Raw genomic sequence first — 14,485 nt, forward strand, 5'->3', positions numbered from 1 at the left:
ATGGTAAGAATAAAAAAAAAAATTGACTATGCTTCAGGTAAAGTCCAATATCTAACTCTATTAAGTTCCTATTTGGAGATTCTTATTACATGATGTGACTAGGTCACATTTTGATGTTTTGTAGAATCGAAGAAAAAAAAGGAAGATTAAAGGAAGAATAAGCTAATTCTGGTCGTGAAGAGATGGATTTCGTTCACATGATTAGAAGATTAGAATTTTGAGCTGCTGCAAAGAGTTATGATTGCTTAGGAATGGATAACAACATAGGTTTCATGTGTATTTGCATTGTAAGGATAAGTTTTTCCACAATTTAAAAAAGAAAAGAAAAAATCTTTGATTTTATTTATTTTAAGTATTCATACAATGGGATTTGTGAAAATTGTTGTTTATATTATTCCACTGATCGCAATATTGGAAAATGGATTTGATTTTTTCGTTTGTGGTAGTGTTGAGAATTTGCCGAATAAGGAAAGATTCTCATCACCCAAGTTTCAGTTAAATAGAAACTTGGAATCATGCAACTTGTGTGATGAATGGGAATTTTCATCTTTGGGAAATTAAGACTAATTCCTTGTTCACATGTATATGTGAGTCAAATGAAGGACTAAGGAATCAGGTACACTTAGTTGTGTACTGGTCAAGTCCACTAAAAAGATCGATAAGACTATTCGTCATCATTTAGTAAAGTTTAGTAAATATGGTTATGCTTACAAGTTTAAGTGTAATTCTGGAACATTGGAAAAGTTACAATGTATGGCAGGACGAATGAGAAGAATCAAATTAGGTAAAAAGATAGAAGTGTCTTCAATTTGAAAAGATGGGAGAGTACTTCAGTATCATGTTTTATGATTATCCTAAAGATTATGGAAAGCCATATCACATTTGATCCTATAAGGGCATCTTGGTGCATTTGTTTGGCTAAGAAGAGGAATTGCGAATTGTTGAAATGGTTAAATCAAGAAGATGAGTCATACTTCATTCCAAAACAAGTGTTAGATGCATACTCCATGATTGTAACTCGAGTGACATAATCTTAAGAAAGGTTTATAACACTTTTCAAATGTAGAGTAAAATGCTTTCAACTCTTTTACATTTGAAATTGGTAAGTTGTGATGTTTTGTATAAAACAAAGACCAACTATGACCAATAGCATGAAGTGTTTTTCTTGATAAGAATCCGCACTAACTCTTGAATATTTGTTTGTCAAGGAATGGTTCTTGACAAGAGAATCTCATATGTCATGGATTCAGTAGGAGTCTTCATGTTCTTGAAAAGGGTCTCAAGAACTAATCTAGAATAAAACTTGTTGTTTATCACTAGCACACGACTTGAGGTTTGTAACCTATCGTGTTGACATATTCTTATTTCTATGCCCATTCCAGCTAAATTTGACTATACATGTCAGTTCTATGTGTTCTCAATTGTTTACATAACAACTTGGAAGACATGGTAGGCCTTGTGCTGCCAGGTGGCAAGAAATTAAGATTGAACAAGTTCAGTCCATATGATTTTGGATTTGTCACTAACCTTATCTTATGATTATGCTTTGACAAATTCCCATCGATAGGAACATACACACCATAAAATCTAAGTGTTATAAGGTTTCTCTCCAATTCATAAAATGATTGTGAGGAAATGGTTTCACTAAGTAGATTTTAAAGAGATAGAAACTAAGGGATTTGCATTCTCTAATTTGATTATGATTACGACATACCTTTTCATAATTTGAATTGTAAGGAATGGAAAAAGGTCTTAACATTTGAGACTTATTGTTGTAAGCTCTTAAATTGTTTAGACACACATGTGTGTTATCTAAGGAAAGGTGTATGGTTTTGATAAAGTCTTATCAATGAATCTCGTATCAGAAATCTGAAATTTGGTAAGAAAGTCAATAAAGTATTGATTTCTAGAAGTCCAGATGATTTTTGGGTACATGTCAAAGCTAGTGGGAGCATAATTGTTATGCTCTTAATGTAATTATTATGTTAGTGGGAGCATAATCAATTATGGTAAGTGTTGCAAGTTAGCAATGTTAAGTATTGAAAACAAACGTTTCAATTCGCCAAGTTGCAGGGTTTGAAAAGTTGTTTTGATATAATTAAGGGAGAGGAATTCATACTTCATTTCAATTCTAAAAGCTTAGATTGAGATTTTAATTAAATTTAGTCAAGTATGTATATGAATATTATGTTGAATGATTCAACATAAGGAAATTCTATATATAGAAATATTATTTGCGTTGTAAAATTCAATTATGATTACGACATCCCTTTTCATAAACCGAATTAGGAGAACGTGGAAAATAGAAATAGAAATATTATAGCAAAAGACTAGTCTAGTATCACGTCTGTATGTGATACATCATGAATCGTGTCCCATATGCTTCAGATATAGGATCAATTATATGTGCTGTAATATTATTCATCTATTCTAAATTTTCCTAATGCCTAGGTCATTAAGAGGGAAAAGGACTAGAACTGGATATGACTAAAATGATTAAGCAATTGTCGAGGACAATCTGAGGTTTACGAAAGATTGGTTGCTCATGGACACTTGAAAGTATGGTGTAAATTTTGGAAAGGACCATATTGACATATTCTGAAAAGAGGCAACTCTTGTTTAGAAGTGATAGTCAAAATGGGAATATGGAAATGTTTCCATAAGTGGAAGTCATTCTTTAAATCTGTGTAAGATTAGAAATCTTAATGCAAGAAGGATGTTCAAAGGAATGTACTTTGAATGTGAGACTTCGTTTCCATGGAATTGCTCTCCATTGGAATACTTTGTAATGTCTGTTGCCAAGTCTCTGTGACTTTTCTGCATAGTCATTACAAAAGGATCATTGCATATAAGTTTAGAATCTAACAGATTACAGTAAATGGCAAGGATTTGATATTTTTACGTTTATGGTAAGGATTTGGGATTGTGAATTGGGCATCATTAAAGTGTTGTCAATTGATCTATTTCAAAAAGTAAGGATCATAGACAAACATAGTGTACATGCTTGGAGCATGGGACAAGTATTGTTTTAATTCAAGTACTAAGTTGATTATTCGAAACATTATATAATGAATAATGAGTAATCAATATGGCACTTAGAGTTTTGGGGCCATATAGGATTAATATTATTCGTGTGTTTCACTTTGCATGTTTTGACTTCTTGAATAACTAGGTTATTGAAAATATCCACAGTCAATCATATTTTGGAAGTAGGTACTGAGGCTAGACTTTCATGAATCGGTCTGTAGTTTGTCTAGGTGTTTTATACATAGCTGTAGTGTTCATGAGTGCTCCTGGAATAAGATTCGAGTATTGGATTAAACCCATGCTCATTTGAGTCACTTCATGGATTTTATCACGAGTGATCATGAGTCGATAATATTTATATTCTTGAAACTAAGAGATATGAGTTGCACTTTACAAGTCGATTGTACATTGATGATGTGAAAACGCACCAGTAACTTGGTGTTATAAAACACATCATTCTGTGTGATTTGATGAGTAAATAGAGCAAGCATATGAGTCGAAGTTTATCCATTCCTGTTACCCTTAGAGGGATAAAAGTGATATCTGTAGGCCCCTCGATGATTTAGTGATGACAACCCTAAGTGCTCAGCCGGGCCTAGACTGATTTGATTTGTTCAATTAGTCGGTCATCATAAATCAGAAATCGGGAAACAACAAATGGACAGAGAGAATGATTATAATCCATATCTCAGTCCTTATGATATCTAGAATGGAGGAATATCTGATGCATTATCTAATGGACGTGTTATTGACTAGGTTAGGGTTCGACAACGACTTTTAAAAGCTACAATAATTTGTCGGGATTTTGGAGTCGTACTTGCAATAATAGTTATTAGACTTATCCAAGTGGAGACTGTTGGATTAGGTGTCTAAGCCCATAACTACAATTGGTATGTACTTGACCTGAGAGTAGCATGGTCCATTTGGGTTGCATATAATCAGGACAATTTGTTAGGATTGACTTTTGAGAAGAGGTTATTTATGGTTTATTAATATATTATAAGTTCTAATATATTAATATGAAATCATATGATTTAATTAGTATTGATCAAGAATTAGTTTGGAATTAATTTAGTGATCAAAAGAGACTAATTAAACCAATGGGGATTAATTGTGTAAATTAGTTATATTTATATGTTGGGCTTATGATCCATGTTGCACTAAGTTTATCTATGGATAAATAAATAGTTGGGCGACGCGAACCAAGGATCATAAACCCATGAGTGTGGGTTAGGGTTAACCCATGACCTTTTGGAATCCCACATATAAATATGTTACTCCATAGCCAAAATCATGATAATGTATTCTTGGAGATTATGAACGATTTTGGTGGCTAGTATTCTCTCTCAAAATGTCATCCTTTGTCCATGGTGTGTTGTGATTCCATTTGAGGCATTCATACTATTGGTGCCAAGTTCTTCGAGGCCAAATACAACAAGTCCTACAAGCTACATAAAGAGGTAAACTCCTAACTAGTATTTTATGTTCTTTATATCATTTGTATTCTAGTTGTAGGCTTAATGCTTTGGAAACAATATTACATGTATAATTAGAGAAAACATAGATCCAAAGTTTTAGGGTTGTATGTGCACCATAGGATGGTGTAGTATACTAAAACCCAACAAGGTGAGGATAGATCATGTGGTGACTCCCCATGTGTGTGTGTGCATGTGGTATTAAAGCTTCGAAGGGTACTTCAGAAGAGTGGTTGGGGGGGGGGGAGGGAGTGGATGACCAGAGTCATCAGAATGTCATTTGATTGTTTTCATTTGAGAGGAAACATCGAACTTGGGTCTCTCTTTTGCTTTTGGTTTGGGGGAGATATTTTAAATTTGGTTGCCTTCTTTTTCTTGCCACCAGCCGAGACTGGTTTGACCACATTCGAAGGTTGTTCAACGGAGAATAGGGTAGACTGTGTTGGGTTATACACAATATAAGTCTCCAAATGATACCTTAAGAAATGGGGCTCAAATGGTAAAGTGGCCTACATATGATGAGGAAATTTACGTGTGGGTCCGAAAGAGGATAGATTCGGAAGTCTATAAGTCCTTATAGCCTTAAAGGAGAGAAATACCTCTTTTTGTTCTGTATTGATCGGAATTGGCTCTTGTCTCTCTCGGTAGAGTTGCTGAAGTGAGAGAGCCTAGAACCTCGGAATTGAAATTTCTTTAGGCTTCCTCTTCAGTGCAAATTTCTGAAAATCTTGCTGTAACGCCCCGATTCTCAGGTATTGATTTTATGTAAGTATTTTCTTGAATTCAAGGTCTACTTGATGAGTTGGTTGCCGTACTCGTCGAGAAGCAGCGGTTTGGTCCACGAATTTTAGTATTTTCTTGAATCCAAGAAGGGACTCGACGAGTAGGAGCTGGCAGATGAAACCCTAAATTCTAGGGTATTGCACCATATTTAAAGGATCATTGGCCTCCCCTAGCCTCCCCTTTACATCTCCTTGGCACCCTTAAACCCTAAATCGTGTGTGTGTGTGTGTGTTTCTTTGATGTGTTAAAGCTTAGAAGAGGGATCTTCGTGATGAAACACTTACAAAAACAAGTAAATTGAAGCAAGGAACTCGTGGGAAGCAAGGACCTACTTCATTTGACACCCTCTTGAAGCAATTAGGCTATTACCTTGGCTCATTTCATCTTAAATCTCTTTTGGGTGGGTTTTAGGAAAGGTTTCTTATGTTTGAGCCAAGATCTGAAGTTGCAACTTCAGATATAGACTCCCTTTGGCCTCTAGATCCATAAAGGTATCGGCTTTGGCAATTATGAGCCTTCCCTCAAGTGTAAGACTTCTTTACAAGCTTGTTTTTGTCATTTTTAGACTTTTGAGCTTTGCATGCACGTAAAGTTTACAACTTTACGTGATAAACATGCCTTAGGAAGCTGGATCTGTATTTTAGAGCCTTAGCATGGCTTAAAAGCCTCTGTATGGATGAAGGATTGAAGGGAATCAGCGAGTCGCATAGTCCACTTGGCGAGCCCGATGAAGATTATCGTGGGCTCGGCGAGTCAGATGAGTGACTCGGCGAGCCAACTAGGGTTTTCCCAACCTTTGGACAAGTATGAACATGACGAGTTGTAAGGGGAAAACATGACGAGTTGGCCGAGGAGTTTACGGCCATTGACACTAGAAATTCGGCAAGTCACTCAAATTACTCGGCGAGTTGGCAAGTTATGCCAGGAACTCGGAAAGTAGCTGAGGGTACTCGACGAGTCGAGGTCAACATGGACTGTTGAACTTGATAGTTTACTTTGACTATTGGACTTCTGGGGCATTCAGGGGAATTTATGAGCATGGTGGGGACATTTAGTCAAGAAGGTCACGATGGGTATTAACTTAGCATTTATTGTGTGATAGTATGAGATTTTCGGTGAGACAGCAGTCTGAGATTTGTAGTACTTCAACACTACTTGCAAGGTGAGTTATCTGACTATACTAAGGGGACTAAGGAACCAAGGCCAACCCATCAGATATGTTATCCTAGCAGTGTTATCATGATTGGGTATGAGTTAGTTTGCATGCTAGTTGCTATGTCAGTTGGTAGATCTATAGGACTACCTGTGCTATTAACTGATAGTCTGTATGCCCAGTGGATATGATAACCTAGCAGTTGGTAGTATGTTGAGTGTGAGTTAGTATTGCATGCTAGTTGCTAAGCTAATTAGGTAGATCTGTAGGACTACCTATAGTATTATGTGATTATCCGTATGTGCATCAGTTGTGCTATATGTCGACATATTATGTGGGATGGGTTGAGGTGATACTCCTCCGTGTGGTAACCAACAAACCCGGGAGCATTCCACATACGAGCTGAGGGAGACTCCTACTGTGGGCTCAGTGGCAATCCAGATGTGAGCTGTGGGCCCGGAAGGCAATCCAAACTCACACTATGGGCCCAGGGGGTAATCCAATCTGTAAAGCTGTGGACCCAATTTATGTTGTTAATTGTATATGTATTATGTACAGTGTATTGGTATTTTAGGGGAACTCACTAAGCTTTCGGGCTTACAATTTCAGTTTATTGTTTCAGGTACATCAGGGGATCGTGGCAAGGTGAAGGCATGATCATACAACTCCTCATGATTTGTTTATGTTTCTAGGAAAACTCTGATATTATACATTTTGGAAACAAATCTATAATAATTTTTGGTTTTAAATGTTTTGAAAAGTTTTAAATTGGCTTGACTTTTATGGGTGTTACACTTGCCACAGGACCCCGGTCAGATGCCCGACATTGATTCTCCCTGAGTAAATATTATACACCACGTAGAGCTAATCTTTGCTCATTGTGTCAGTACCGCTATGCTTTCTGGAAAGACCTCGAAGGATGACATGCATAAGGACAATCTAAAGACCAGGGACTACAAATTTCTTGAATTTCTTGGCCTTGAATTCTTCTGTATAGCCAATCTCATTAAGAAATGTCTAGAACTCTTCAGTTGTTGATTCCTGCACTGTAAAACCCTTGGGGTTTTCGGGTATTCCTATTGCCTTGAGAAAGGTTTTCTTTGATGCAGGAACGATGCAATCTCCAATGATCTTGGTTTCTAGCACTCCGTCTTGGATCTTGATCCTTCAAAAGCAGTATGAAGGATCTTGAGAGGTATTTGGGGATTTGGGGTTTTTAGGAGTGGAATAAAGATGGGATGGCAAGATATGAACTCAATCATCACTCTTATGGATTCGTCATAATCCACTAGATCAATAGAGAAAAGCTGAGTAGTTTCACGAAGGAATGGATCTGATGAAGAAGAGCCTTTCGAGGATTTCTTCTTTGGAATGGCTTTTGAAATTTCAGTGGCATTTTAGGATGAAGCCATTATTGTAGGTTGAGAGCTCAAAGAACAGTTTTTACAGAGAAAGTGAGAGAGTAAAAATGAATTGATGGGTTTTGAAATCCTTTTATAGTTTGGATAATTGGGTCAAGTTAAGAAAAAGTGTAATGATTATACCTGAACTGAAAATGGATCGCATTAAATGTGTTGCCAAAATTGTTGTTGAGAGAAAAAATTGAGACACACTTGAACAAATGTTAGAACAAGTATAGTTGCGGAATAGTTAATCTAAAAGGATCTAAAAGCTCAACAATAATAATAAGTTAAAGTTAGAGAATTAGAGAGTTAGGTGCGGAAATGTAAGTAAATATAATGACAGCAAGTATACACATAAGTTGATTCTTAACAAGGAATGCATTCAAACCAAGTTAGTAAACGAGATCAAGCTTAGTGATTAAGTCAAGACTCACTTGCTCAGAAGAGAGATGATGTTCAGTTATGATATAGTGAGTTTGGAGAGTAAGAGAGAGATGAGAGTAATAACACAAGATATGAGATTTTGGATTCGGAGTGTTATCAGATGTGTATTTAGTTGAGAAATATTGAGTTCTATACATAGAGACTCAAAGGTTACACTTGTTCAACTATCTAAACCTATGCAAGGCATACTGGATAAAGGAGAGTATTCGAAGAAAAGCAAATAAAAAGCTAAGCTAAGAAAACTAGATAGTGAATTGCTGATGACGATGACTTCAGATGCGGTTGCTGAACTGACTTGACTGCGGATCTTTAAGGGGTTGCGGTAGGTCAAGTTTAAGAGGGTCACTTTTATGATTCAACAATTTCCCCCTAAGTGACTTTTCAACTTTTTCTTCAGTTATCAAGTTTTAGGAACTTAATTAGAATCCACCAAAACTTTCATATATTTTCTAACCATGTGATCCTTCTTAAAATTCCGAACCTGACTTCAGCAGTTGTGTGTTTGGACTTTTGAACTGTGATTCGAAAAACTTCAATTTGCTTCCTTGTGAGACGATTCATGGCAGTCATAGGGATGGAATATTTGGTTTCATTGACTTTCCTTTTGAAAATGACTCCAAGATCTAGGAAATTTGTTGCACCCAGAGATCTTTCTTGATATCCTTCAGTCAACATTGGTGCGGGATCTAGTGGTTGTAGATCGAACTTTTTGGCCAGGACAGGGTGAATGTCTACATCAATATTTGCGAAGTCACAGACAGTTTCCTTTAGGAATGTGCTTGCCCTTTAAAATGATATCTTCATTTTTGGATACTTTTGTGCTTTGTTTTGGAACACCTTTGCTATCAGGAAGACTTCTTCTGGATTCATACATGAGAAGTCAACTTGGGTGCGGACGTAGTCCTGATTCCTTCTTGTAAGAGTATATTGGATGAAGTCGGCTTTCATGAATTTCCGGGGTTTGAAGTTCTTGACTACGGATGGTCTATCGTTAGACCAGATTTTCTCTATTGATGAAGCATATTTGGCATGGAATTGATTAAGTCTTTCAAATTCCATGGGCAGAATCTTGTGATCAGGTAAGCTGTAGTCAAATTGCTCAAGTACAGTGAAGTATTTTGCATTGGGGGATATTGGAACATCCCAGTAATCGTCAGATGGGGTTCAACAAAGGTGAGGTGGGGTTTGTAGTCATCATCCAACAATCTGCGGTGAGGATTGATCCAAGAATTTACTAACGATTCATCCGTGGTGGCGTCGAATCCGTTTTCTCTCCAGATAAGCTCAACAAATTTGGTTGCTTTCCAGTCTGCTTTCTTTTGTTTTGTTGTGGGAGAGTCATTTGAGTGTTCATATGATATGTTGGATGCTAAATCTTTGAAGTGGGGAGGGGTTTCTGGTCTCTTAGGATCATCATCTTAAATGTTTTCCTGTTACAGTGGTGACTGATGTTGTGGTGGAGTTTGATGTTGCGGTGAAGTTTGATATTGCGGTGGAGTTTGATGGCTTGGATTCTTGTGAGGAGATGCTTGCAGTGAAGGATTACTTTCATTAATAATAGGAGAGCTTCTATGTTGATGAGAGATGCTCTCTGAATGATGGTCTTCATCACTTCCCCCTCTTGAGGAATGCAGAGTCGGGGATTGCTTAAGCCATTTCTTAACACCATCGACTTTAGCACACGCACTGTCGAATTGATCTTTAAGTGCATCAGCTAGTTGCTGATTATTGGGAATGATGGTGTTGAAAAGTAAGCGATGAATCTCTTTGGTAAGTTGAAGGATCTCTGGACCATGAAAGTTTGAAGATAGTGAACGTCGAAGACTGTTGATCGTAGATTGAAGGACTGAGATGGTGGACTCATAGGCAGTATGAGTTTCATCTATCAGCATATTTGAGTGTGTTGATTGATCCGCAATGGTAGTTTGAAGGTCTGCCTTGATTGCAGAGACCTTAGAGATGAGGCGCTCCGCAGTAGCCATAAATTGCTGATGGTCAGCCTTGCGACTTATGTCCAAAGAACGAATCCCCATTTCAAATTTCAGAGAAATTCGCTCAGCATCTAGTCGTTCACGAGCTTCCAATCTTTCATTTCTTTCAATTAAGGACTGCGGTCCTGGAATGTTTTCAGGTTGCGGTTCAGAGGGCTTCACCGCAGCATGAATCTGATCTACTTTGGCTTGTAGACCCAGAAACTCTTTCCTTGAGACAACAATCTTCTTCTTCTTCTTCTTCTTCTTCTTCTTCTCTTTAGGCTTGGAGGTGGAGTGTTGAGAGCCACTTGAAGCTTCTTCTTCATCAAATATCATTAAATTGTCATAAAAAAGGAGCAGGTTGATTTACCTCATTGAGATCGAATTCATCGAGCCCAAATGTAGGTGCGGAGCTGACTTCGTTTGCGGTGCCATCGTCTTGAGAAGTTTGAGCATATCGAGTTGGAGGGATTTTTGAAGTACCTTGATCATGGGGGTGGTATGAGTGTTGCAGACTGTCTCAGCCATGTTGGACATCCACTCCTGCACTTTCAGAATAGTGGTTACGGTGTTGGCATTGTTAATTGCGTCTGCCCAGTACTTCAACACTATTTGAATTTCTAGCTGTTTTTGTTGAAGCTTCTTGTTTTGACGATCCTTTCTTGCTTGAAATGCCCTATAGAAAGTGGCATATTTCTTTGCTTCAACTTCGTTTGATGGATTATAAGTACTCCATGAGTCATTGAGATCAATATCGTCAATTCCTTGAAATCGCACTGAGGTGTCCCTCGGGTTCATGGATCCTTGCACCATTGTGCTCACCGTGCCTAAACCACCTGGAAAAGATGGAAGCGGAGTAGGATTTCCTGAGCTTCCTCGGTCTCCTTGACCCGTGGTCAAGTGTGGCCTCGGCTCAGTTCTGGCAAGGGCGGAAGAACTGCCCTGCGGTTGAGATGGTATTTGAAGTGTATGGGTTATAGACAAAAGGATGGAGTTCAAATCCTCAGGAGAAAAGAAATGTAGATGGGAAGCCCTGGAGATCTTAGGGCGAGAACCAGTTCCATCCTCTTTGGAGTGAGCTGGGGGTGAGTCTCCACGAGTAGTTGAAACAGACACATGAGTGGAATTTGATTGTGGTGTTGAATGGGTCTGCGGCCACCCCAAGGACTACTGGAGCCTTTTGAGAGACTGCGGTATCAGCCCAGTCACGCATTTGGTCTATGGATTGGGTTTTTCGTTTCTTGAGGATTGCAATGGGTTGTGCGTCATCATCAGACTCATCATCTGATTCGTCATTTGAAGGCACAATTGATTTGTGTTTCCTTTTCTTTGATGGTTTAGTGTGCTTGGGACCATCTTCCTTCTTTGGGGTTTCATGTTTCTTGGAGATAAAGGCAAGTTTGATAGTGTAGTAGAAGATGGGGCTGCGGTACTATCAGGATTGATGGGTGGGGTTGAGGTTTGTATGTTTTGACTAGGTAAAGGCGGGGTAGGAAGGTATGGTTCAATACCTTCCATAGCCTCTAAGTGATCTGTGACATCATTGGTTTCAAGTCCAAGTGTGGACATAATGTGGGCTGGTAGCGTCTAATAGGTCCAAAAAGAGATTAATCTTTAAGGGGTTGTACCTTTTAACATCTCTAGTGATAAAGAGGTTGACATCGTAGCCCATGCTCAGACCCGCATCAGCATGTAGATCTGAGATACATAGAGATCAGAATCTTGCAAATGTGAGTGCGGTAGGACTTTCTCTTGGACTTTCTTTGGGAATGTATTGCAAGAAGTCATCCTACAAAATTTGACCGTAGTTGACATCATGGCCAGTGAAGATGCTCCATACTAACTCTAACAGTTTGAGGCCCATGTTATCCGTGCCTCCGGTCCTGCCAGATAGACTGCGGATGACGAAGTGGCAAACAAACTGCCATACCGCAGGCAGCTGATTCTTCTTGAATTCGCCTACGCCTTTGAGCTTCTTTTGGTATCCCATTTGGTAGAGTGCATATAAGATATCGTTCATGATTGGGGTGAAGAACTTTGTTGAAGGATGAACTAACAGATTAATGGCATTGAGAAACTTTTCTTTGTTCAGAATAACCAAAGAATCATTCGCCAGATTCAGATGCACCTCCTGAAGGTTGTTGAGAGGGCGATATGTAGAGAAAGCATATTTATAGAGGGTTGAAAGTGGTACTACGTCGGTGAAGGCGTCGAATGGACTGAAAACCAAATGATTTGACATGAACTTGATCATCAACTTAACTGGAACATTGTAAGAGGAATGCATATCAAATATTGCCCTAAAATTTCTTTAAGCAATCGATGGCATTTGGTTTCTTGAGTCGGAGTCTGAACCACTTGGATGAATAGAGACAGATGCTTTGGATTGTTTCTTTGAGACACCCGATTTCATCATTTTGAAAAAGGTTTGAAGAACTTGCAGAAAAACTGAGTGTAAGAGGATGAAGAAGATGAAGTTCGTCTTGAGAGTTTTCAGAAAGCGTAAACCTTTCTTGGGAAGAAAAGGAGGGTTTATAGTGGCAGATCAAAACTTAATTGATTTTACCCTAAGTAGAGTCGGGTAAAATAAAACGTTTGGGCTTTTATTTGAAAGCAATCTCAGCCACAGATCATTAAAAGATTTATTTTTTAAAATTTTTTAAAAATATTTCTTTTCTTTCAAAAGTAGTTGCATTTAATGAAATGTCAGTTCCTAAACCATCACGTCTAAAGAACATGTGGTGAGGGGGTTAATCCTTTGTATAAAGGAGGAATATGTAATGGATTTGACGTTTTGGGGTAATAGGAAGCGACAATTTTGAGGAAAATAATTTCTTAAAAAGAAATATTTATGGAAAACTGTTCCTTTTTTCATCATACCTAAAATAGGTGTGACAAAAGGTTTGTTTGAAAAGTAGAATTGAAACGATTATATGCTACACCAAGAATGTTTTTTTTAGAATGCTTTTCTTATTTAATGAATGATCATTAAATAGCACCCAATGTTTCAAGAATTTATGAAGTAAATGAGAAATTGAAACTTCATTACGGATGGATCTTTTATCATTGTGGATGGATGGTTCGATGACTGCAGTAGAAGAGCTGATGAGAACACTTAAGCAAAAACTAGTAATAACAATCAATAAGGACCATTGAAAGATAGATATGATGTATAGTTGCGGTGTAATAGGGACACTGCGGTACATAGAATATATTGTTGTACCTGGGATACACCAAAAATCTATCATAAATAAATTCAATTAGGACTGCAATCAGAGACCAAGAGTAGTCTGCAGTACTTATCAATTCCAAATGAATTATGGGTCCGAATTCATCATTCCAAAAATTTGTAAGAAACTGTTGCATTTTGTAGATTCAAGTGCCTTTGTGAATACATCAGCAATCTCTTCATGAGTATGAACAAAAATTAGTTCAATGTTACCTTTCAGGATGTGGTCTTTGTTGAAGTGATACAGTAGTTCAACACGCTTTGTCTTAGAGTGATGAATAGGATTGTGAGAAATCGCTATAGCACTTTCAAAGTCACAATAAATTGGTATCCACAACATTCTGTATCCATAGTCCATAACTTGTGTTTTCATCCATAAGACTTGTGAACAACAGCTGGCTGCGGCCACATATTCAGCTTATGTGGTAGACAATGATACACAACTTTGTTTTCTTGACGACCAACTGACGAGTCTTCTACCCAGAAATTGACATCCACCGGAGGTGCTTTTTCGATCTAGTCTGCATTCGACATGATCCGCATTAGTGAATGCTTGTAGGCGGAAGTCATTTCCTGTGGGGTACCATAGACCAAGGGTCTTACTACCCTTTATGTATCATAGAATCTTCTTTGCTGCGGTCATGTGTGACATTTTTGGATCAGCCTAGTACCTTGCACACACACTTGTTGCAAAGAGAATGTCTAGTCGGCTTGCGGTGAGGTACATCAATGAGCCAATTATTCCTCTATAAGTCTTGTGATCCACTGATTCACCAGAAGGATCATCATATATTTTATATCCGAAGGCCATGGGGACCTTAGCCGAAGAGCAATTGTCCATCAAGTATTTCTTCAGTAGTTCTGTGGTGTATTTCTCCTGATGGATGAATATCCCTTGAGGGATTTGCTTTACTTGAAGTCCTAGAAAGAAGTTAATCTCTCTATTCATGCTCATTTTGAACTTGTTGGTCATGAGCTTAGCAAATGCATCCACCAAC

The sequence above is a fragment of the Lactuca sativa genome, chromosome 2, assembly GCF_002870075.4.
Source record: "Lactuca sativa cultivar Salinas chromosome 2, Lsat_Salinas_v11, whole genome shotgun sequence".
NCBI lineage: Eukaryota > Viridiplantae > Streptophyta > Magnoliopsida > Asterales > Asteraceae > Lactuca > Lactuca sativa.